The sequence below is a fragment of the Leuciscus leuciscus genome, assembly GCF_965113295.1.
Source record: "Leuciscus leuciscus genome assembly, chromosome: 2".
Lineage (NCBI taxonomy): Eukaryota > Metazoa > Chordata > Actinopteri > Cypriniformes > Leuciscidae > Leuciscus > Leuciscus leuciscus.
Genome location: NC_138726.1, coordinates 53,292,411 through 53,314,555, shown reverse-complemented (window position 1 = coordinate 53,314,555; position 22,145 = coordinate 53,292,411). Strand labels below are relative to the sequence as shown.

The 22,145-nt window shown below is 40.2% G+C and overlaps 1 protein-coding gene and 1 long non-coding RNA gene across 6 annotated transcripts in view; one reads left to right on the top strand and one right to left on the bottom strand.

The window, feature by feature from the left end:
- The window catches only part of LOC309482674, a 460,652-nt gene that overhangs the window by 91,550 nt on the left and 346,957 nt on the right, over window positions 1-22,145 (top strand). The gene's annotated exons all lie outside the window — the stretch shown is intronic.
- The window catches only part of kdm6ba (lysine (K)-specific demethylase 6B, a), a 94,264-nt gene that overhangs the window by 24,295 nt on the left and 47,824 nt on the right, over window positions 1-22,145 (bottom strand). For 3 of the 5 annotated variants that reach the window (XM_082147702.1, XM_082147701.1, XM_082147703.1), the window contains one exon: window positions 4,810-4,871. The gene's annotated coding sequence lies outside the window, so the exon portion shown is untranslated. Of the gene's footprint in view, window positions 1-4,809; window positions 4,872-5,129; window positions 5,649-22,145 lie in introns of those variants that run through there. The other 2 variants (XM_082147700.1, XM_082147704.1) reach the window with 2 other exon arrangements.

Genomic DNA, 22,145 nt, shown 5'->3' with positions numbered 1-22,145 from the left:
AGTTTTTGAGCTCCAAAAAGCACATCCATCCATCATAAAAGTAATCCATACAACTCCAGTGGGTAAAGCAATGACTTTTTTTGTTAGAAAAATATCCCTATTCAAAACTTTATAAACTATAATCACTGGCTTCCAGCAACAGCCGTACATGTGTTCATGAGAGAGTCGAGTTCTGGCAGAAGGGTGACCTCTGACCCGGCGCATGACGTTGGATGTATGACGGAAGCGTAGGCAAGAATTGACGAACGAGGAAACAAAGAGGATAGAGCTAAACAAAACGCCGGTCACAAATTAGAAGTCTTAAAAAGAAAAATGTCGGAGGATTTTGATATAAGAGAAGAGGAGCTTGAGTTTTCATACTTCGGGTCAGAGGTCACTCTTCCGCCGGAACTTGACTCTCTTGTGAAGCGTGTACGGCCATTGCTGGAAGCCACTGATTATAGTTTAGAAAGTCTTAAAGATGGATATTTTTCTTACAAAAACCCATCACTTCGCTTCAGAAGGCATTTATTTTCCCACTGAACTCGCGTGGATTACTTTTACGATGGATGGAAGCTTCAAAAACTCAGGCGCAATTCAATGACATTACAAAGCTGAGAAGAGCCAGGATATTTAATATAACTCTGTGTACGGATGAAAGAAGAAAGTCATATGCAACTAGTATTGCTTGAGGGTGAGTAAATCATGAGCTAATTTTCATTTTTTGGTGAACTATTCCTTTAGGATATCTTGATATCTCCATCTGGATAGTCAAGGAAAATGTTGCTCTGGTGATTGTTTGTGACTGTGAATGTGAATATACCAACATGTGAGATTAAAGAAAGCAGAACAGATATGACAAGAAAGGAAGTTGTCGTCAGAGCAACAGGAAGTGGGCCTCTCAAAAGAGGGGAGGGTGTCTTAAAAGGGTCTGAGGGGAATGAGGTAACATCCTGTGGAACATATTCTGTGTGTACGTATTTATGAATGGCCCACTAAATAAAAACAAGGACCGGTTAGGTGTCTAGTTTTACTTCCGATTAAGTCTTCTGAAGCTCGCCAGATGTTTTTGATGTATTTCTGTCAGTCAACTTGTGTAAGTTCACTTCCCTTTAGAAGTAGAGTAAAACATTTAAGGAACAGAAAGAGTGACTGACATGCCCGCAAGTTACACAACACAACACACTACCCAAAAGGCAAAAAGCTGAAAGACGAGTGCTGTGCGTGAATGACAGTGACTCAGTGTGTGAATGTCTGCTAGACATGAAAGTCTGGAGTGTGTCTGCACAGCCATCTGCGAGAACACTTTTAATGTGCTCAGACTGAGTACAAATGTGTCACCGTGACATGTAAAGAAACACGAGTTCACTCTTTCATCCTCTTTTACCATTATGAGTACGAAGTACCTGAAATAACCTTTCTCTGAAGTCATCAAAACATCTCAGCTTTTCATTACCGGAACAGTTAAACGTTGAACATCTCGGACTTGTTTGTGTCTCATTAGCCCCCAAAAGTCCCCTCCTACATTCAAACTCCTCATTTCCCAGAACCCAGTAATGCATTAGACACAAACAAAACAGGCTCACTTATAAGTTATCAGTAACAAAAAGGATCAATGACGAACAAGCTGGCTCCCGGATTGCTATGGCAACGGGTTGCTGTGTCGGAGCACGAAAACAGTAATGTCTGAAGCTCGACAAATTTTGAAAAGGGATCCAAGTTGAGCGGCATGGAGATCTAAAACATTCCAGATATTCGAACTGAAATATGATCAAAGTTATTGACCATAAACAACTGAAAATGTGACTTTAATATGAAGGTGTTTGCGATACAGAAAAATAATCCCACCTCAGTCATCACGTTATGACGCATATCAGAGATCTGTGTGTTGCATCCTGGCTGCTCACTCTATCCAAAAAACATCTGACTGAGTCACAGAAACATGACTGATATTTTTTGTTTTCCACCACTCTCTCCCTCTCTCCATTCCTCTCAACCACTCCCACTCTAGTTTCAATAGCCCTCCCTTTCCCTTTTCCCCTCACTCTGGTTTTCTGCCAAAAGCGTGAGATGACAGACCGGCAAAGTGACAAAGGAAAGAACAAGCCAGTCAGAAGGGAAAAAAAAAGTGGCGTCAAACTCCTCTTACTTCTTGTCTTTAATTACACCAACTAAGGCGAACTGATCATGCTTAAAAACAACACCCCTTCACAGACTCGCGCACTTTCTCTAGTGAAATTCCTACTGCATCACTTCCTTTTACCACAAAAGTACTGTCCTGACATGGGAAAAACTCCCACACGCAACAGTTAGAGCTCAATGGAATGAACGAGGAGGATTTTACCACCTACATCTTTTTTCTTTCATTCGGCCAGTCCTGAAATACCAGTACAACCACACTCACGCAAGACTGGCTCACTTTCATCATCAAGGGCTATTGTGATAAGCATACATTGACTAAGCAAAACTGACCTACATGATACATCATCATTTCTTCCCGTCACATACACACACACGAAATGTGCAACCTACACCGTTCTCATCTCTACCTGTTAGGATCAAATTCACACCTTCTCGACTGTTGTATCGCCACTCAAAGTTAATGATGGGAAGTTCGACTCATTTCTGCAAATCGCCTCTTACGAACAGTTCGTTTTAAAGAACCGGCTCAAAGCACTGATTCAGCGATTCTTTCATGTCATGATGTAATTGTGCTTCAAAACAACAGTATTGGACATCGCTACTCAAAAGAATGCTCCCCACTCATTCTCAAACACAAGTGTTTCTTACTTCAGTCTGGTCTATAGCTTTAACACAGGTTTACTCCGTCACAATAAAGGGGCAGTGACGCTGAAATCAGGCGGCTGATTCAAAACACCCATCGGTCTGAGGAGGACAGTCTCAGCAGCTGCTGCGCTCTCATCATTTACACCTCACGACTTCAAAGCCACACAAACACAGCCTCTCTGTTTTCACGTAAGTCGTGCTAATTGATCGGAAGTGCATCTTCAAAGGGATCTTCCTGTCCCCCTCATAAACCCCCGTATTTATTCCACGGGTGTTTACGACCGCCCGTAAAATGCAAGAGTGTCCCAACTTGCTCTCCAGACACTCTCAAGCAACAAACACCTAACTGTTTCACTGTAATTTCAAATGCACATCATCAACACAAATAGTGCGGTACAGTGAAATTTCCCCTGCGTATTCCCTTAACTCTGACGGTGGTGGAATATGTACAAAAAGCACATGCAAAGACTGAGATAAAAACACCCCACCCCCAGACAGGGCTGCAGGCTCGTTGTAGTAACAAACCATGCAAATGATTTCCTTTCAGTTCAGCACGAGCAAGGCTGACGCAATCCATTCAACTTTACGAGAATGACCAGCAGTCGAGCCCTGCCCTCACGTGCCAAACAAAGAGCAGTGGATGAGCACACTGCAATCAAACGGGTTAATGAAGTGATGCTCTTTTTAAGTTATTCAAAAATAATTAAATGATTTGCATGTCAAAAAAATTGATGTGTGGAGATTATAGAATACAAGTAGTCTCATTAACAGTTTGGCAATCTTTTGTTAATGATCCTTAAAATATGAAAAAGAGCAATTTTGTTTTAACTCTTTCCCCGCCATTGACAGATATTCACGTGTTTTCACTGTTAGGTTATTACGATAGGGGGTGATATTAGGTATAAAACACATGCGAAGAAGAAGCAGAAACAAGCGATCGCATATGTAAAATAATGCGATCATCAATATTAAACAGCATAACAATCAAAACTGCCTAATGTTACTGAATGAAATGTACACGGGCGAGGTATAGGACTGTGAAGCTTTGGGGGTGTTGATGGACTCCATCTACGTTTTGATCATCATTCTGAATCTGAATAGTTTTTCTCAGCTTTTAGATTTTTTTTTTTAATGAAACTTACCCATATTCAAGTGTTGATAAAAAATAATGCATTAAAGCTCGAATAAAACTTTGTGTTTTTTTTAAAGCAGAGGCTCTGTTCTTTCTTTTGATATATTGCATGTTCAGATATTTATTCAACAAAATATTCTGGGGGCTATGACATTTTTTTTTTTAAGCGCTGGTTGGGAAAGAGTTAAAATATATGTAAAAGAGCCTTTTTGTTTTAAAATGTTATTAACTAAAAATAAAAATCCAATTCAGTGTGGTTTAAGTAGTAGCCTATGCAAACCGTTTTGCTGTCATGTGACAAAAATCATATAACAGGTGACCTCTTTAGACATCAAGATTTAGGTCATCAAGATTTATATAAGATTTATATAAATTATTTATAATATTTTTAGATAATGTTATATATAAATAGCTAAATATAAGTTATATATAAATTTAGCTTCTAAATTAAAACGTTTGTTTGCCACATCCCTCTGCAGGGATGGCCCGGGTCAGTTTACACCACAGAGAACCCAACCCTCTTTCACCCGGACACACGTGGGACTGAGACTCTACAACCTAAACAATTTCTCCCTGAACACAACACTGCCATGTATTTAGACTATTAAACGCCCTGCCCAAGAATTAAACCATGCTTTGATTTGTTCAAAGATAATATTTGCCAAAAGACAAAAGGCCATTCATTGTCTCAAAGCCATGAGGTTAGTAAAGAGTTAATGCGCGCGCTGAACTTCCGGTCACCGTTACTACAACGCTTTCATTCACACACACTGTTGCTACCCTGTTATAAAGAGTGAAATTTCTTTCAGTCACGGCCAACTCTCAACTTTAAACTAGTCACGAGTTTACCATGTGGATAACAACAATAAAAAAACTGAACAAAGAGACTTAACGTTGCTGACTTAACTTACCTTTAGTAGTAAAACTCGTTCAGCTTGCGTCTCCACTAGCGCTTCCCAAAGTTAGACGGGATCTGTTGGGGAACAAACGAGGACATCTTTTAGCTTTCCTTATCTGGGTTGACAAGTCCGTTGTAGGAAACTAGAGAGGTGTCAACTGTCAACGTGTGAAAATGTTTTAATTATGAGTGATCACATTTAAAGAAGCTTGAATTACAGGCGGAGCTTTTTGTAATAAGCGCGGAGGGAATAACGTAAAATGCAGAAGCGTCGCGTCGACGCTGCCAGGGAACAAAAACAACGGCTAAAATGGCTAAAATTCCTGTCAGTACCGGTGAATGTCGTTATCCGTAACTTCTCATCGGTGTGCAGAGGAATATCCCAGTCCGAGCCGGCTGAATAACAACAATGATAATCCGCAAACTCGTTTGTTTTCTTAATTCCGTCGGTTTATAACGCAGAGGGTGTGTTGCTGATATTTTATGTTGTTGTTGTTGGGTCAGTCTTCTCTCTCTGTAACGAACACAGAGCTGTGTCTGTGAGTTAAGGCAGGGATCGAGTTGCGCTCAGCGGCGCTGGGTTTTTTAAAGGGACACACGGCTTTGGCACAGCTCGTGGCCGCGCATGACAGAGGCGCGCCGCGCACGCACGCTCTCTCCTCGTCAGCGCCGCCCCTCAGGCTCCTGACGTCAGCGCGCAGCCCCGGAATTCCCTGACAGCGCAAACTTGCGCGTCTCCTTATTTAAGGCGGACTCGTGACAGTCCTACTCTCTCTCTCAATCTCTCTCTCTCTCTCTCTCTCTCTACTATTAATAATGTTACGACCACGATAATCACGCCTCATCGTACAAAAAAATATCTACAAAAATGTTTTACTCAAGACTCCTCCTCACCTATTCAAGCATTTAGTCATTTAGCAGACGCCCTTATCCAAAGCGACTTACAATAAAGTACTTCATACCATATATAGCCTTAGGACATGCTGTTCAGTAGATATGGGGCTAGTAGGTAATAGTAATAATAGTTATTGTTATTATTATAAATTATTATTATTTGCTTTTGTAATATGTTGATTTTGTTTAAATATATGAAACACTTATTTATATAAAATATATTTATATATTATATAATATATATATTATATGAAAAATATGATGAAAAATCACGCCTCATCATACTAAAATTATTGACAAAAATGTTTTACCCAAGACTCCTTCTCACCCATTCAAGCAACGTCCTAAAGTACTTCATACCATATATAGTCTTAGGACATGCTGTTCAGTAAATATGGGGCTAGTAATAATAATAATAATAATAATAATAGTTATTGTTGTTATTATTATAAATGATTATTATTTGCTTTAGTAATGTTGATTTTAATATAATAATGATGATAATAATAATAATTATTAGTTGATTTTGTAATCCGTTGATTTAAATGTTATGCCATGTAAATAAAAAAAGAACAACAAAAATAATCATATTATTATTATTATGACATAAAATGAAAAGCGACAGAGTGCAAAAAATAAATAAACTTGAATCTGATATTCAGATGAACTAAAAACAATAGGGCAACAACATTACAGGGTTTATTCAAGACATGAAAAAAACCCTAGTTTTTAAGTTGAGAAAAACTGATTTCACAGAGAGTGACGAGACAAGAACTGTAAATCTAAGAGTAAAAATAGGACAGACGTATCAAATGGACCAAGAAGTGCTGAACTAAAAAAAGAAAGAAAAAAGAGGGAAACAGTATCCACTATTTTCTAATCTGTTCAAGTCACGATTTATTTTTTTAGAAACTAATGCCATCTGCCATGTCAGGATGTTGACAGTGTGTGAGGACAGCATAGTATGTCCATTTAATGGCGAACAGACGTGTGTGTGATCAGCACGTTATATTTAGCAAGGTTACATCAGTGGCACCGAGACAAAACAGGCCGGCCAAACCACAGGAGTGTGTCACGGGAACCAGGCCTCTTGGACAGCAGCGGAAGGACATCACAGACACACGCACACACACACACACACACACACACACACACACACACACACACACACACGCACAGGACGTAAGCTGCTCTGAGCACAACGCCTACCAAAAACAGGCAAATGTCGACAACAGTAGACGTGCGAATAACTTTGGGAAACAGTGAAGAAAATATTTTCTTCTTCTATCATACACAACCCTTATCACATTCAACACCACTGTAATCTTTGCAAATTAGTCTTGTGTGTGTGTGGCGATGACCACATAATAGGATACACCAGACAGGAAGAAGGGATATGACCACTGTGACCAGGGTGTGACGCCCTGTGATCTCTCTCACTCACTCACACACACACACACACACACACACACACACACACACACACACACACACACACACACACACACACACACACACACACACACACACACACACACTGTGTGCATGTTTTTGAGCACTTTAATTCCAGAGGGCTTGTAGTTCGATTGCTTGGCTCTGGCCTTATAATCAGGGAGGAGCAGAGCTCGGTCTCCTGTTCTCACACAGCAGCTAAATATAGCAGCGTTCCCACGAGCACAGCACAATCCTGAACACACACACAGAACTGTCAGATGTGCAATGGCAGAAATGAGTGGTATGTGTGTGAGAACAGACAGCGGCCTTTAGACCAACACTCTGCTCCCACTTTGTGGGCTCATCACTGACTCAGCACTAGGGTGCACTATTCGTCACAGCTGCCACACATACAGTGTAGATGGATGGTTCATTCAGAGGGTAAACTCCCACACTACAGTGCCCACATCTACCCCGCATACACACACCTATGAATTAACAGTCCATGCCAATTGATTTTGAAAGTGAAGCCCTATACAAATAGTAGGGGAACTGAAACTGCCCTCTGAGGACATGGGAACAATATATAAAAATCAGTATTGCTCACTGCAGGGCCGTAACCTCAATAGACATTAGCCCCTTTTACACAGAGATTCCGGAAAATACACGGATAATGTGTTCTGGGATTTGTCCTGGGATCGTTTGATTTTGGTTCATTCACACTGCCATTGATGTTCCGGAATCTGTGAGTGCGTTCACACACATCCCGTAAAGACACGTGACGTCAGGATGTGACGTGTAACTATCGCGTACCGTTCCACAAAGCTGGCGAACGATCTCCGCTTTAGCACGGATAGGAAGGAGCTCCCTGGTCTCTGCTTTATTAAGGTTTGCAGACATTTTTTTCGTTCTTTCTTTCTTGATGACGAACACAAACTTCCGGGACCGATCCCGGCAATGTTACTAGGTCCCCATCCCGGCATCAATCCCGGGACGTGTTTGCGTTCACACAGAAGGCACTCTAGCAATTTTACGGCAATTTCCCGGGATCAACGCGCTGTGTGAAAGGGGCTATTGAGTGGCACAAGCCACCCCCCGTGATCATATGATCTTGTACATGTGTTTTTATGCCTGGCAAACGTATTAAAATCGAACGTGTCACATTTTGCCTGTATTTAAGGGTCTGTTTACGCAACACCATTTTCAACTAAAAACGTAAAACTTTTTATGCGTTTTGGCCGTTCATTTACACGACAACGGCGTTTTGGGTGTCTTAAAACGCAAATTTCTTAAAACGGGTTTCAAAGTGCAAGTTTTTGAAAACTGTCTCTGTATAAACAACAGAAAACACGAATCTGTGGAAACAATGACGTCATGCACGTGTGCATTACATGTTCAGTCTATTGTGTTTCATCGCCATCTAATGGCCTGGCAGTAGAATACAGCGTTTTTAGTTGTTTTCGCGGATTCGTGTGAACGGGGATCGTTTTGACAATGGTGCTATCTATCTGTACGTGGAAAACTCACAGGAAAAACTTCTCCATTTTAAGCGTATCGTCGTGTAAACGTTCCCTCAGCTGGACTTTGAGTTGGTTTTGCACTGTGTTCTATTCAGTCTCATGTCTTTGTTCATCAGTTGCCATTGAGTTACATGTGTTACACCTGTGTCATGTTAACTATCTCGTTCAGTCCCTAGTGTTCCCTGTGTATATATAGCTCTGTGTTTGATTCAGTCTTTGGGTACGTTTACACGGCAACTTTGTACTAAAAACGGAAAGGTTTTTCCTTTGCGTTTTTCCCGTACAGCCGACAACTTTGTCAAAACGATCCCCGTTCACACGGATCTGCGAAAAAGATTAAAAGGTCTTTTATTCATGTCAGGCCAATAGTTGGCGATGCCAATTTGTAAAGAAAAACGACACACCTATAGACCGAACACGTTATACACACGTGCATGACGTCACCTTTTTCACAAATTCACGTTTTTGTAGTTTACAAAGAGATGATAAATGTATCGTTTTCAAAAAGTTGCACTTTGAAACCCGATTTCAAAAGTTTAAATGTTCAGGCTCCTAAAGCGCCGTTTTGTAAATGAATGGCTTTTGTAAACTGTGTTGTGTAAACGACCCCCCTGCAAAAGTTTATGAATATAGCTGTCATTCAGTTACATCATAACAACTGCTTGATTGCTTGTATCATCACAAAATGTAAACTATATTATTGCCCAGCTCTAATCTGCTTGTCTGTAAGGCATTAAGATATTATAAACATTAACATCGTGATTTTCTGTAAAGCTTCATTGATTGTGAAAAGAGCTAAAGAAATAAATGTAACTTGACTTTATACTTTTAAGCCGTTACTGTAAATGATAACCTATATTTTATTGACATATTGCATATAATATAGTTTATTGCAAAGAAAACATTAATATTTTTATTGAGAAATATTAATACTATTTTAAACATATAATTTAAGATAACTTTTTAAGATATATACTTTTGACTTTTCTTTTCCCCTTAATATAAAACATACATATGCTCAACATAATATATATATATATATATATATATATGCAAGAACTAATTTCCCGACAGGGAAAACAGAAAGCAAACCTGTTTTCCTCCCTCTCTCTCTACCCAAGGCTGTAGCTCAAGGGGAAACATTTTAAAGCCCCACTCAAACCCTTTCTCTCTTTAGTATGAAAATAACAGCAATTTTTGTTCAGATAAAGTGGGTTTATTTGTTTATTGATGGCTATAAAACAGAAGTGGTTAGGCCGCTTGACTTATGACCTTAATGTCAAAAGGTCGCACCCCTGCAGGTAAACAGCTGCTGAGTTCAACAGAGCCCTGAAGCAACAACTGCAAAAAGTCACAATCACGCAGTGAAACCTATCGCACATAAAAATGTCAAAACTGCACAACTGCCTTAGCAAGCACAGCAATCCAGTTTATAGCTAGCTTTTAATATAACTCAACTGATTGTGATCACTAAGATGGTGATAGTGAGAGATGAAGAAAAAAAAAACCTGATATCTTTTCTGGAACCAAACCCTGATAGCAAATCTCATAGCTAACATCTAACGCTTCATTTTAAATGTCACTCTGAACCCTGAAAGACTCCATGAGCTCAAAGGTCACAGTGAGGGGGAGTGTACAGGATTTAGATGAGAAAATGCCAGTGTCTATCTCTACTATTAAAAGACAGAGGACTACTCTCTGAAGGTGAAGAGAGGATTCAGAGGATTATATGAGAGGACACAGACCAAACAAACATGAGAAAACCCAAGTCCAGGAGAGACAGTGTGACACCCAGACTCAAAGTGTTCTTGAGACAGATGAGAGGACCGGTGCTCAGAGAGCGTGAAAGTGAGAGACAGGCTGAGAGTGAGAGAGACAGAATGAAAGAGAGAGAAAAACAGTCCCCAAACCTGCTGGGAAATCAAACAGTAGCTGGTTTCTAGCTAACCAATGTCCATGCTCCACAAACCAGCTTCCTATCCTAAGGCCATGTGTCTACCAAAGCGTTTTTTCCTGAGGCTAGCGTATTTTCCCAGTCGGTTTCAATGGTAGCGCCACGAGGCACTGAACATTTATTTCACGCTGAACGCTCAGATTTTTATTGGTCGCCAAAAGTTGAAGAATGTTGAACTTTGGGCAAAAAAGTGTGTCTTGGACTGTGTCCCGCTGTACTACAAACCACACCCCTATTAATTACACCCTTAAAATTAAAAGAGGAGGGGTGGGGTAGGTTTTCAGCTATTATTACCACGAGTCTGTATTAATTTGACAGTATAATTTACATTAGCTGTTATTTCATACTTCATGAGAGTCAAAAGCAATATAAGATAGTCTTACAACCTTTTCATACAAATAACATAATTTACTTCAGAAGATTGTTTAAGTCTATGACACATTCTTCGCGGGAGGCGTAACTTGTAGTAGGTGTAAAGGGTTTTTAGTACTGTCACTTTTTACCCAGCCATCCAATCACAGTGAAGGAGGGGCGGGACAAATACCACATCGACCAACCGCAACATCCTGATTGTACAACGGAGACAGACGACAACAACAAGCATAATAACGGAACTTAAAAAAGAGCCAGAGAAAATACTTTACACTGACATTTTTATTTAGAAACAATACAGAAACAAACTATCTAACCCTAACCCAAAGCCTACTAGTAACACTTCCGCGGATATTCTGTATCATAGCAAGAAAAGCGTCTACACTGAAAAACCGCTGGCTAAAAACGCTTTGGTGGTCACATGGCCTAATGTAGGCAAAAGCAGAATACTGTCAGTATACTATAACCTGCGTTCATCTGCCGCCACTTTTGAGTGCAATGCCCACGTATGAAAACCAGTCAACAGCCGATACACAGAAGCAAGTCCCCATTCTACATCTTATCTTTTTCAATAATCCACTATTATACTGGGATGTACGTCACAACACAGAAGAAAAGATCTGTCAGTACTTTCGCTTCATTGCGACTTTAAACTGGCCAGCTGGTTTGTTGCCTGTCCAAGACGGTTTACCAGCTTTGGCTGGATTTACACACAGAGATTTTTCTCTCTTCACTACTGTATGTGCACCAGCTGGGGCATGTGAACACACTCACAAATACAATGACCTACTGAACACACACACATCACTCATCTTGTCCAGCACACATTCTGTGACTCAACCCAACCCGCCCGTTCTGTACACATGATCCAACTGTCAATAAGATAGAAGAACTGTGGTAAATCAACACAGAGGTGTTGGCGATCAATGAACCTACTGTAGCAAACAATGATATTTCACAGGATTTTGAAGGAGACAGGGCAATACAAAACGTTTACTCTACAGTGCCACTCATCCAGAACAAAACCAAACACACTACAGAGTACACTAAACCTGTTCTTCCATTGTATTAATGATCTTTAGAAGACACCTACAGGAACGTTTCTATTATGTAGGAACTTTCTAATGGCTTCTATTTGTGAGATAACATTATTTTCTCTCCATTATCCCCAAAATCTTTTCTTCACACAAAACATTTTGCATTTTTATATTCTCATTAAGTCATTATTTAATAAGCTGTTTTTCTTATGTATAGTGTTGGCTGCTCCCCAGAATTTTACCAATTTCAGATTTTACTATCCTAATGTAGGCAAAACTTACAGACACACACTTTTCAACTAAAGCAACATTTCCCCCACATGCATTCACAACTACCCCTGAGCTACTAGTCAAAACATTTTAGTAAAACAGTAACTATGAATGAAAAGCTTTTCCACCCCTGAGGGCCTTAAACCTGGACAGCCAAAAGCTGTGACACAGTTTTATCAACCATGTGTGTTATAGAGCATTGAGGTTATATCACCTTACTTACCTAACCAAACTCCTTACCACACCTGCTCCCTGCGACCGACACTCACACTGACAAAGACCTGCAAGCGTGCACCGCTTTTATGGGTCTTGCAGTGTGGAAGTGTGTCGTACGTTCGTGTGCGAGCTTGTTTTGCGTGAATGCAAGGTAGTGTATTTGGCTGTTATAATGGTTAGTCACTCATATGATTCAGAGCTGCTCCTCGTGTTGGGACAATAGACCACATACCCATATGTGTACACACAAAACACACAGACTACAATATTCACGTGAGCATAAGCAACACATTTTTGGAGAAAATGTGCCCGTGCCAAAGACAAACGAGTGTCGTGGGTAGATGCCAAGGCCTTTAGGTGGTTACAAATGTATTCTGTGTTGTTGATAGGGAGTTATTTACTGATCAAAATAATCAACCAAATTATCTGATATTCTGCAGCCGATTGCAAAAAAAAAACCTTGAAAAAAGTTAAGAAAATCCTTTGTAATTGGGTCCTGTTATCTAAAGTTTAAGTACATCCTTCATTGTAAGTCAATAGAGGATTCCACTACTTGGTCAACCAGACAAGTCTGATTGCGTTAAAAAGTAAACACACACCTTTGCTTAACAAGCTCATTTGAGATATCATTCATGTCTGTAGATCTAGAGTATTTCGTGTTTGTGTACCTTAAGCAATGAAGTGACACGTTAGCAAATCATACCTTGAATGCAATGTTTGCCAAATGCTAAAAATGCAAGCAAAAATGGTGTGGAACAAGTTATGTATCAAAGTTTAATATTTATGGTTGGTTAAGGGGCTTTGATTGTGTCCCAAATCTGTCGTTCCACCACGTCGTCTGTCGTTTACAACTTATTTACTGCCTGTATTTGTTGTCTGTACTTGCTGAACATTATGTTCTGCCGGAACCACATTTCATTTTCTTCCACTGTGTTAAAATGACAATAAACATGACTTTGACTAACCACAGTATGAACAATTGTAATTGTAAAAGTAACTGGCTAAGCAAAGTAAGCATATAAACTATTGTACACCGTCACCATCAAATCTTCAACATCATTCAGCAGATAATTTAAGAGTATTCAAGGTATAATTTCTTTTCAGTATCTACGTTCCCTGGGATTCAACCCCACAACCTCGCCATTGGCAGTGCCCTGTTGACACAGAAAGAGATACTAGAGTCAGTGATCAAATCATGATCCTGGAAACCTCTGCAAGTCCATTTCATTTGTTTTGATCTATCAGGTTTCTGCCCACTAGTCTGCGTGAACCCGTGCGGTTGTGATCGCGATCAGTCGTGTGTGTGTGTGTGGGTGTGTGGAGGAAGGTGGGCGGGGTGCAGAAACCACGATTTGGTTTAGTGAACTTTAGCCACACATCGCATGAAAAGGTCAGATTCAGCCATGTATGGTTTGTGAAAATTACCCACATGCAAACCTGTGCCCACACACACGCTATTGTCTAAACAGTAACCAACAAAGCCAAGCAGGGATCCTTAAGAACGCATATGAACTCTCTCATGAATATTTCAAGCGTCTTTGAACATCTGTCAGTCATTCATGAGGGTGTGGTGCATTTCTGTTGGTCTCTTTCAACCACACACACGCAGCTGACCACATAACAGTAGCTTGAGTAGGAGAAACAGACAGCAGCCCACAACAAAACAGCCATTTTCTGTTTTGCCCTTACAAAGTTCAATAAACGACTTTCCATCCACAGACAGCCAGACTAGACAAAAATGTCTGTATGTCTCTGTCGCACACACACACACACACACACACACACACACACACACACACACACACACACACACACACACACACACACACACACACACACACACACACACACACACACACACACACACACACACACACACACACACACACACACACACACACACACACACACACACACACACACACACAGAGCCAGCAACAACAACATCAGTCAGTCAGGTAAAACATGCTGAGGTGATCAACAAACAGGCTCGCACACGTTTCTTCACCTTCTCCATTACAAACTCACAGAAAATAAATCCTAAACCCTGAGGGATCAACTTCTTGTGCTATCAATTTCACAGGTTAAACAGATCTGAAGTGAACAAGACTTTTCTTGACTGACTTCAGCTCCTGCAGAGCCCGGGCAGTGCAGACGACTAGCACAGACAGACAGTGCAGACTGTCATTATACGCCACACCAAACACAGCAAATATAGTCTTCAGCGTTTAATGGTGACTAGCTTTTCTACGCTGTCAAAAACATCATTGGGGTTGTGCATGCATCTGTAACCTGTAAAAGCTGTTTTACCATGTCTCAAACAGATAAGGGCGTACAGAGGCAGAGATAATGTCTGACTGTTTTATAGCCTGTAAATCAGTGTCTGTTCATAACATAGTTCAAATAGATTTTTTTTTATTGTACAGTTTCTCAGGCATAAATATGCCTTTAAGGCACCTAAAAATGAGAAGCCTGTCAACATTTACTCATGTCGTTAACTTCCGTTTTGTTCTAAACCTTTATAACTTTCTTTTTTCTCGGGAATAAAAAAGGACACCATTAACTTTCATTGTATGAAAAAAAAAAAAGCTCTAAATATCCAAATTTTTTTACATAAGGAAGTTATACGAGTTTTAGTCTCAGCCTCCGATGTTAAAATAGGAAACACTTCGGGAGTTTTGAAGTCGTCATCTGATTGGTTGAATTGTCTGGGAGACGTGTGTGTCGCGATCTTTAACGGTCCGCATGGAAAAAAAGATGCAGTGAAGCCAAACCCCCTCATGGAAGAAGAAGAAAGCCATCGTGTTGACAATGAGCGCTTATCAGGATCAACTAAACGCTGGAGTTTCAAAAGTGTGTGAAGTATGTAAAGTTCGCGGCATAGACTCATTAAAACACGTCCAACAGTTTTACACACTGTCTGTTATTGTAGGGACATCGACATTACATTTTCACGCCTCTAAACATGACACGGAACAAAACAAACTGTGATTGGATGCTTTACGTGTCAGTCAGACGGCCTCTGGCCGGTGCTTGGCCAATGAAGTCCAGACCTTTAATGTCTAACAAATTAATATTTGTTTTGCTGATTGAAAAGGAAATGGGTTCAAGTCTAGTACCCTCCACCTCATTTTAATGTAAGAGCAGGCGTGACCATTTTTACCTTGAATGGTCCGGTTTGCTGTTCCAGTTCGAATGTTCAGATGCTTCAAAAACAGCGCGTTATACTGTTCGATATTGCAAACTGGTATATTAGTTGAATTTAATATGTTAATTATAAACACACTGGTTTGTTGCACAAATACTTTGATCATTTACGGCACTTTGTTCTTCTTCTAGTTATTTACCTGTAGAAGTTAACTCAAATGAAATTGCTTAATTCTGCGATGACGCAACACAACTTTCAGCTGGCCTGCCATCCACCGTAAGTGGAAAAAGAAAGCCAATCAATACTACAACACTAGTTACAAACAGTTATGGAATAAAAGACAAAGGACAGTGTCTGATGGCTTGCAAACTAGCCTAAGGAAATACAACGGCTGCATTTGAAATCACATACTTCTACTATATAGTGGGCGAAAAACAGTAGGCTATGTGACATGAGTAGTATGTCCGAATTCACAGTACTCATAAAAGAGAAGGCAAAAAGTGATGCCCCGGATGACCTACTTCTTCCGGTGAGATTTCCGGCGAGAGTCTGAAGTGTGCATCTGATGGACACTTGAATTTACTATCCCATGAGGCCACAGGAGAGGATTTATGCAACAAAACTGACTCTGGTAGGTCACATGATAATGAACCTACATGAACATCTTGATTCATACTACACATATTTATACTATTATAGAACATACTTTTTTAGCGATTGCAGGTAAGTACTTATTCAAAATAAGTACCTACTAAAGAGAGTTTGCGATTTCGGACGCAGACAACATTCATATTCAGTGCTGCTCTGGATGCGTTGATGTTTAATACTGCTGGGCAAAATAGTACATTAGCGCCATCAAATGTGCTGGAGAATGGATAACCGCAAGAGGACTGTCCGTATACAATGAGTTGCCCCCATGTGTCTTAATTCGATTCTTGCTGAATATGATTACATACATTTAATGATTAATGTTTTATGTATGCAAAACAACAACTTACACAATTTGTTTAAGACTGTGCTTGCATATATGTACTTTATATTCTATATGTCTGTGTGAGTGTGTGGGCTTAGAGGTGTGTTGTGTTCATCAGTAAGTCCATCTGTTTATAAAATTCACATTCACACAAAGACGCACTTAATTGCTCAAACTCACATATGATCCACACATGGTGTCTCTGAACCATCACAAGACCACACACACGCACGCACACACACACACACACAAGCAAAGAACAACACACGACAAGTATTAACGAACACACATACTCACACTTGTACTTAGGCAACACTTCATATAGCAACATGTACTAAAATTTTACTAATTAGTGTTCGTATAAACACTTGGAAATGGCCAAAGTCAACTCACTGTCAGCAAATCTAAAACATGCCACATGATGAACTAGCCTATGTCTTCAAAAGAGGAAGAGAAATAAAATTGAGAAGAATACAAAGAGCAGTATAAATTCGGTGAGGTGTGGGGATGTTGAGGGGAATTCTGGGAGTTTCGTTCTGACGTTTTGATTCCGAAAATGAAGAGGAAATCATGTTTAATATCATGTGAGAGCATACATTGCATCATTGGGTCAGTTGACAATCCTCACAGCAGAACCTTAACCATATCCCTTTAATGAATCAGGGTTTTAAACAAATCAGTTGAATAAATGAGTCAATGACAATAATATGTTGGAAATAGCAGCACTCTTGGGATGCTCAGCCAATCAATTTTGAGGACTGGAACTAAATGTTTAGAATTGCAAAAATTATGATTTTAACAAAAACAGCAAATACAACGTTATTCAAATATGTTTTTTGTTTACGTATATGCCCATTAATTGGCTTGCATGCTTTGTTTTCAGTTGGTGTATATTACTGATAGTGAGCGTGCAGGTGTATTCGTGTGTGTGTGTGTGTGTGTGTGTACAGTGTTGATGAGGCAGAACTCAATCTGTTCCACACCTGTCCATCCCTCCCTGGGGGAGGAGCCTGAGGCTGCACACACACACACACACACACACACACACACACACACACACACACACACACACACACACACACACACACACACACACACACACACACACACACACACACACACACACACACACACACACACACACACACACACACACACACACACACACACACACACACACACACACACACACACACACACACACACACACACACACACACACACACACACAAGCCTTTTGTGCTCCCTCTCGTCTTCCACACATGTACATATATACACAGAAATATGTGTTGCATGTGTGTGCATGCGTGAGATCAGGATTCAGGGCTGATGACAAACACACAGCAAAAGACAAACTAAATATATTTTACATGTGCACGTTTTGACAGATGTCGTCATATCAAAGAGGTGTGTGTGTGTATATACAGTAAGTGCAAATATATAAGGAGAGATGATGTATAGAGAGCGAGAGAGAAAGCGTTTAGTGTGAGGGAGGGGGAGGTGGGTTACTCTGGGACGGCAGAACCCTGTGACATGACACAGATGCACTGATGCTGAAGAGAGCGAGAGCGAGAGCGAGAGAGAGAGAGAGAGAGAGAGAGAGGAGGGGGATGGGAGGAAAGGAGGAGGGGTGTGAAATCACACTGCTGTTCTATTTATTCTCAACCAGAGCACACGAATGCTCACACACACACACTTACATACATACACAGCAGGGGACGCCACTATAGCTGCAAGCAAATGGCTCCACATAAACATTCAATGAAAGCAACGTCCACAGTGGCCTGTGATACTGCTGCTTAAAACAAATGGATCAGCTCTACACACTCCTCGTATCTCGCACCTGCCGCACCGAAGGTGGTAACACGTCCACGCCACCTCACACACACACACACACACACACACACACACACACACACACACACACACAGAATGATTCAGTTTTCAGCATCTAAACTCCCAAAACCCGCCTCTCTTTTCTCTCTCTTTCTCTTTCTTATTCATGATGCCATCTTACAGCTAAGAGCTTCTAAGTGTCTCTATAAACAGATTAGTATTATTGTGATCTTAGAACAAAGAATCACATTACAACATCAGCTCACACCATAAAACAGAGCCCGGTTTCCAAATCACGGGGTGCATTCAGGCACTTATCAGGGCTAAACAGTAACTGATGGCCAGTTATTTGCCAATTATTATTTTGTCAAAATAGTGGGAATGAGTAGATAGTCAGCAAGCCAATAAGTTTTAAGTCGACATGCAATGAAAATGTGCAAATATATGTTATCAATCTTATTGTGAACGATTCATCCATGTGTGTTTAATTCTTTTAACCTTTTTTAATGCGACCCTTACAACAGGTAACAAATGAAAAAAGAGTGACAGGCCGTTTTGGCCAAAGTAGGTTATTTAACAGTAGCATTCAAGTGAGATATTGAATAAATGTTAAAATAAAACACATAGACTTCACTGTATCAATTAAATATGCATCGATTTTTATTAAAGCTACTGAAGTGATTTGGTCAAGAGCAGTAAGTGATTTTCTCTGTGCATTTTGTTGTTTGATTAACGTTAATGACATAGACAGCAGCAGGTTTATTAGGCTGCTGTCACTTTAAGACCAAACGTACGGATCTAATACAGGCTACAGTACAGGCACGCATAGAACTGTTTGCATTCACATAATAAGACTTAACCGACTGTGTTTATGCAAACCTTGTGTATATATGATAGTTTAAACACAGTAAGACACAGTACTCGTCCAGTACTTGCACTGTGACAGGCTTTTAGTATGCGTGCGATTCACGCTCAGAAAAGCTTATGTCAGAATAGCGTGCAACTAAAAAGTTTAACTGGCAAGGCTTTAAAAACGTATGCAAATAATAAAACTAGTAATAGCCAAGAACTGCAATGTCAAGTGAGCGTCAGCTACCGCTGCATTGCTAAACGTGTGATGTGTAGTTCGTTGCGCTACAGTATTTTGGGACGGGGGTGCCAGAACTGCAACTGATCGAATGTGTAGCACGATACTACGATCTCTCTTCAAAGGCATTTTAATCGTTTAAATAAAGCGTGACATTGCACACTCTAACTGCCATTCATAAATCCTTTCCTGAGGCCTCATGAATCATGATATAGTAAAGTGTCTATCGAATACACACTCCAGGATCTTGCTGGACCATTCAGGTACTTTTCGCCTACTATGTTTTCGGACATACTACTCTGTTTTTACATAGTATTTGATTTAGGATGCAGCATAGGAGTTTAGTCAACTAAATGTAAAAAGTCGCAGTGTTTAGGCCTGAAACAGAAGGAAATCTTCAATGAGGAACCGCGTTGGAAACGTGTTAGTCAAACGCTTGCGTGTTTGTGTATGTGTGTAAAGTTTCTGGCCTAAAACTTTTCATGCAGGTGAAATGGAAACTATGGGCAAGAGATTGGCCAATTTATTATGTGACAGAAAGACAAATTCAACTTAATTTACAAAACCAATACTCATTCATAAACACACACTCTTTAAGCCAGTTGAGTTAGCGCTCCAGACGTGTCACACTACAGAAACAAGAGCAGTGAGAAATCAATTACAACATCAACAATGGCTTTGACTGCAACAAGACACACACAGGGGTCGTCTATACAGGCTACCTCATCTAGAGGAAATGGATCGGGTTGCTGGAGTGTGAAATGCAGGAGAGGCAGAGCAAACACACATATACACAAATCACAGTCCAGAGAAAGGCACTAAATCTCGTACAGACCTGCAGAGAATCTCACTGTTGTGCAGCCTGAACGGCTCCAGTTCTTATCACACTCCTCACACACACACACACACACACACACCTTAGAGTACAGACCTTACAAAACAGGTCAGAGTACAGTTAAAATCTCTCTCTCACAAGCGTACACACCTTACACAAGAGGTCAAAGCTCACTGGAGAACTGGGTTAGAAGGACGGCGCGCACTTAATGGTATTACAGAGGATAGAAAGAATGAGAGAACAGGGAGAAAAAAAGTGTGATGACAGAACAATGAAGAAATGGGGACAGAAAGCAAGCTCAAATACACACTTTTGACCCTGAGATGACCTTTTTTCTCTCTCCATATCACTATGATCTCGGCCATCGATTGGCCGGGTGCCATTTCACCCATTGATGCTGTAACTCTATCGCTCAGTCACATGACTCCATTTAAGTAATGCGAAACGCCCATCGATCACTCCCAGGGGTCACAGAAGGGTCATACCCCATAATGCACTTCGCAGAGAGCTACATTTTGGGGTGTTTGATTATTTAATTGAGCACATGGTTTCCACCGAAACAGGAGTTTGATGTTCCAAAATAGGGCTGCACGATTTTAGAAAAAACTGACATCGTGATATTTTGTTTTTCAGGTAGGTCTAAAAGTATTCAGGTAGAGAAATTGAATAATCAAATGTAAAATAACACTGTCTGTATAAATCAAATATAATTAGTCTTTGTTAAAGCTACAAAAGTGATTTTCTCTGTGTATTCTGTTGTTTGATTAACATTACTGACTCAAACAGCGGCGGGTTTATTAGGCTGCTGTCACTTTAAGACCTAATGCACGGATCCAATATAATGATACGCATCCGTTTAATTTCTCAGCTGTATATTTTCACTTAAGACATGAGCGACTGTGTTTACGAGGATACTCGCCGATATGGACATTTTGACAATTTTGAGTGTATGTGTCCATTCAAGCACAAAAAGACGACAAAGTTTTCAGAGTTTCCGTTCTCACCAGGTAGCCCTGCCCACACTGAAAAATGACTTAACCCAAAATCCTTGCATATTAAATATAGATGAAATAGTGTGTGGAAGTTATGAGGTATGTATACTTAGATTTACAATGCAGTGCATTGTGATTTCGAGACCATATCATGAGTTAAACTTCATGTCACTCAATTTGTATGTGTTTAGCTATATGATTTATGTGTTTTTTGTGTTAATTCCCTTATAAACACTCCATGCACACTGAATGATAATATAGAATACATTCGTCTGGATCCCAGCTTCACATTTTTTCAAAGAAAAAGAAAAAAAAACACTGTAGCATTGATGCTAGAGACCAAAGATGCTGTTAATTATAAATAAACTCTATATTCCAGGAAAAGCATCTTTGGTTGTTTACTCAAGAGAGTGTATGCATGTGCATGTTAGTACCACCTCATTCCCAGGGGACTCAAGTGAGACAAAGGAGGCGTAGAAACACAGGTGTGTGTTTGGACTGATCGAGTTGCACGCTAACGATAATAAGGAATTTATGAGAGAGAAAACATGCCTGACTCTGAGAAAACAGACACAGAAGGGGAGACAGATATTCTCTTCACATCTATCCTCCCATCTCTGTGACTTCAACTAAATTTACCAAACAAAACAAATCAAAAATGATCTCACCAAGAGACCACTTGCACTGTCAGCACTTCCATCCTAACACGATTCTCAGAAGCAGCAACTGACATGACAAAAGATAATTTACACTGCTAAAGTATAATTAAGAACACATAACA